The sequence below is a fragment of the Lactuca serriola genome, chromosome 5 (assembly GCF_051521515.1).
Source record: "Lactuca serriola cultivar US96UC23 chromosome 5, Lser_US96UC23_V15, whole genome shotgun sequence".
NCBI lineage: Eukaryota > Viridiplantae > Streptophyta > Magnoliopsida > Asterales > Asteraceae > Lactuca > Lactuca serriola.
The window spans coordinates 194,385,383-194,389,276 of record NC_136412.1 but is presented as its reverse complement, the minus strand read 5'-3'; the positions used below and the strand labels follow the sequence as shown (position 1 = coordinate 194,389,276).

Here is a 3,894-nt window from a genome sequence, read left to right as displayed (position 1 = left end):
TCCGGATGCAATATTATGCCAGAAAGAATACCCCGTGACACCCTCCGCATAACCTCTAGCATCCGCACTCAAAAACATGCCAAACTCTGGAGTCATAGCCTCCTGTCGATCATATAGTCCGACTCTCCAAGCAAATTCAACCAGGCTGCACTCCCGGTACTCACCCCCCAAACGAAATACCAACGCCTGTGTCCAATGTGGATCTTGAATAGTTTCCTGAAATGTCACCGTTGAGAAAAACTCAACACAAAATTCCTTGTAGACCCGCTCTTGTACCCAGAACAGATTATGCCAACCAGAACAGGTAAACGAATACCCATCTCCAATAAATATCTTTGTCAAAAACGGGCCCACCCGGTCTACGAGTCCTACTTCCCTCAACCGTGTCCAATTGATTGTTGGAGCAACTGCGATTTCTCTGTTGTAGAGCCACCCCAATCTGTTGTTCCAACGGGTCAAGACATCTCGGGACATTGTTGCAGGAAAATTGTAAAACGGGTGCAAACCCGCAACTCCAGCTGGAATCTCTCTTCTTGGAGCCATTCCTGCAAAAACAAGGAAAAAACACAGCCAAAACATTAATCCACAATTTAGACATAAAGGAAACAAAGAAAATTCTCAGTTCAGTATTCACGTCGTGAGTTCATAAGAATTCACGTCGTCAATTCGTAGACAGGTTCGAAAATTCGTCCTGATTTCTGTATGAATCGGCCATAATAGTGCTTGGGGTTTACTCCTATAGCATTTTCAACCATTAATCAACTACATTCCAAGGGTAATTTACGAATCTTAGAGCTATTTCATACAATTTAACATAAGAACAAACCCTAGCCCTAATTTCAACTATTAAAGATAAATGAAGGTTAATAATTAGAAATTGTTACCTTTGATTGAATTGGTATGTAAGCAAAAAGAAAACGTGTAGAATTGTCGGCTAAAATCACAGCAATGGGGACCAAGGGGACCAATTTTCCGCTTCCACTTCGTGAAGAATAAAGAAATGAGGGTTTACTGGTTTCTAGGGATTTATTCTGTGGTCCGATGTTTTCGAAAATTCACGTCGTGAATTATGAAAGATTCACGTCGTGAATAGCGTCTGGGCTAAAATTGGGCCATGTACTCACAGACTGATTTTGGGCTTGTTAGTCTAATGGGCTAAACTATATCACAGAGAATTTATCCCGGTTCATTCACTATTCACGTCGTGAATTGCTAAACTTCACGTCATGAATATGGTCTGGAAGGAAAAATTAATTTTGACTTTAAACTAAATTCTCAATTATTACTACTTCCATTTTAAGGTCCCTACATTCAGTGCTTAATTATGTTCTAATAGAGTTGGATGACATGATCTAAGTTTTTAAAACTAATATGCAAAAAGAAAAGAAAAAAATTTGCAAACCAAACTCGGGTTGCCTCCCGAGAAGCGCTTCTTTTTCTTGGAGTCTTGAGCTGGACTCTGTGCCTCCTACGTTGAGTCCTCGGAAGAATCCACCACTAGGATATTTTGTTCCTTGAATCGCCTCTTGTAAGCTTGAACTCGCCTTTTGTATGCCTTCTTTGAATTCTCTTTTTTAGCTTTGACCTCTTCTTCAAGCTTGCGTTTGGTCCCTTTAGTTTCTTCCTTGCACTCCATAGCATCCTCCTCCTCTTTCACCACCGGCTTTGTCACTCTTAAAGTGATCTCCTCTTCATCACTTGTCATCTCATCATCTTCTTTGCCCACCCAAGAAGGTGGACTCTTGTAAGCTATGACTTCAACAAAAAATGGAACAGATGCTCTTGGTTTTGTTCTTTTGACTTGATGAACTGTCTTGATCTCTTCTTCCATAAGCTTTTCCAGTTCTTCTAGTTCATTATCTTCATTGATTGTGAACACCTCTTCTTGAACATGTTCCTTTGGGAAGCCATCTTCTATCCCAAAAACTTCTTTTTCATCTCCAACTCTCAAGGTGAGCATAGACTCGCGAATATCAACCAAATCTCTAGCGGTGTTAAGCAATGGACGGCCAAGGATAATTGGAACATCGGGATCTTCCTTCATATCCAAAACTACAAAATCTATTGGAAAAAAAATTTCAATTTTCACCAAAATATCCTCCACTATGCCCCGGGGCTGTGTCACTGAATGATTCGCCATGTGAATAGTCATTCTTGTAGCCTTCATCTTCTAAATTTCTAACTTCTGATAAAATGAATAAGGCATCAAATTAATGCTAGCCCCAGAATCGGCTAAAGCATTAAACTTCATTTTGTTGCCAAATTCACACGGAAGAGTGAGGTGTCCAGGATCTCCCATCTTCTTCAGTGTCTCTCCTAACACAGCTTTTGAGCTTTGTTCACTTAGAACCACCATAGAATGCTTCTTTAATTGCTTGCGAGTGTCTATCAAATCTTGCAGTATTTTCTGATGCTCGGGAATTTTGGTTAAGGACTCGACAAAGGGAGTATTAATCGGGATCCCCTTCACATGCTTGACAAACTCTCTATGCTCTCTTTCCAGTGGACTAAGGGTAGCTTGGGAAGGAAAAGGCAAAGGCGGCTGATAAACTGAACCAATTATAGATTTTTTCTGTTCATGACGGGCCCACGTTGTGAATTCTGGAATTCAGTAGCTTCATGATTTTCGAGCTTGGTCTTCTTCAGCTTTGGATCGGGCTACTGTGGTTCTTCTTCCAATGCCTCCAGGATCTCAGAGATGGCTTCTTCTTCAGTTTCTATGGCCATTACATGAGATTGGGTCTTCGTTTCGGTATTTTTCGGGGATAACTTCTCATGAACTAGAGTGGCTAGTTGACCAACTTGAACTTCAAGGTTATGGATGGAGGCTTGCTGATTCTTTATTGAAGTTTGTTGTTCCATAATAGCAGAATCAGTGGCATCATGTCTCTTTTCCGAAGCTTCCATAAACTTCATCAACATAGTCTCTAGATTGGGTTTCTTCTCGGCTGGTGGTTGCTCCTTTTGATAAAAGCCTCGACCTGTCTGCCTATACTTCTCTTCTTTTTGCTTTTTATACTCTTCATATGGCAGCCACTCCTTCTTCGGTTTCCTCCAGTCCTCTTCAAACTTATTCCCACTCGAGTAGCACACTTGAGCTTTTCTGTTCCCAAACTCATCTAAATTGCAGTCCTTGGTCAAGTGTGGACCACTACATCTCTCGCAACCTACTCTTATGGCATGTATTGACCGGTCCATTTGTGTTATCCTTCGATCCAAATTATTCAGCATAGCCATCACAGCTGCTATTTCTTCAGTTTGGGCCCCTCCACCGCCTTTGCTTCCATCTTGCCTAGGGTTGTGGTATTCGCGAGAGTGCTTCGCGAATTCTTCAATTAGCTCCTTGACCTCCCTTGGATTTTTCTTTGTCAACGGTCCTTGAGAGTCAAGGAGTTGTCTCGTCATAACGTTGAACCCATCATAGAAGATTGACATCTCTTGTTGCACATTTAGATCATGCTGAGGGCAATTTCTGAGCAAGCCCTTGTACCGCTCCCATGCTTTGTATAATGACTCCCTCGGCTGTTGCAAAAAGTTGGCTATTGCCTTCTTGAGTTTGGCTATCTTGGATGGCGGGCAAAACTGGTCCAGGAATTGCTCACGCATTTGAGCCCAAGTGGTAATTGTACCCGGTGGAAGTGATTTTAACCAATCCTTAGCAGCCCCTTTGAAAGTGATGGGAAGCATCCTAAGCAAGACGGTGTTTCTGTTGACATTTGGGACATTGAAGTAATCCGCAATGTCGTTGACTTCATCTAGATGCTTAAAAGCATCCTCATGATCTTTCCCAAAGAATGGGATATCCTTCAGTGCAGTCAAGATGTGCCCCTTCAACTCGAATGTGGCAGTGGCAGGTATTGCGGGTTAGACTAAACCGGGACCCACATCTTCTCG

At 42.0% G+C, this 3,894-nt stretch overlaps 1 non-coding gene across 1 annotated transcript; it reads left to right on the top strand.

The window, feature by feature from the left end:
* Nucleotides 1-3,451: 3,451 nt before the first annotated feature.
* LOC145055921 (small nucleolar RNA R71) lies at nt 3,452-3,558 on the top strand. The gene has a single exon (XR_013685467.1). It is a non-coding gene; the product is annotated as a small nucleolar RNA R71 (small nucleolar RNA).
* Nucleotides 3,559-3,894: the final 336 nt, after the last annotated feature.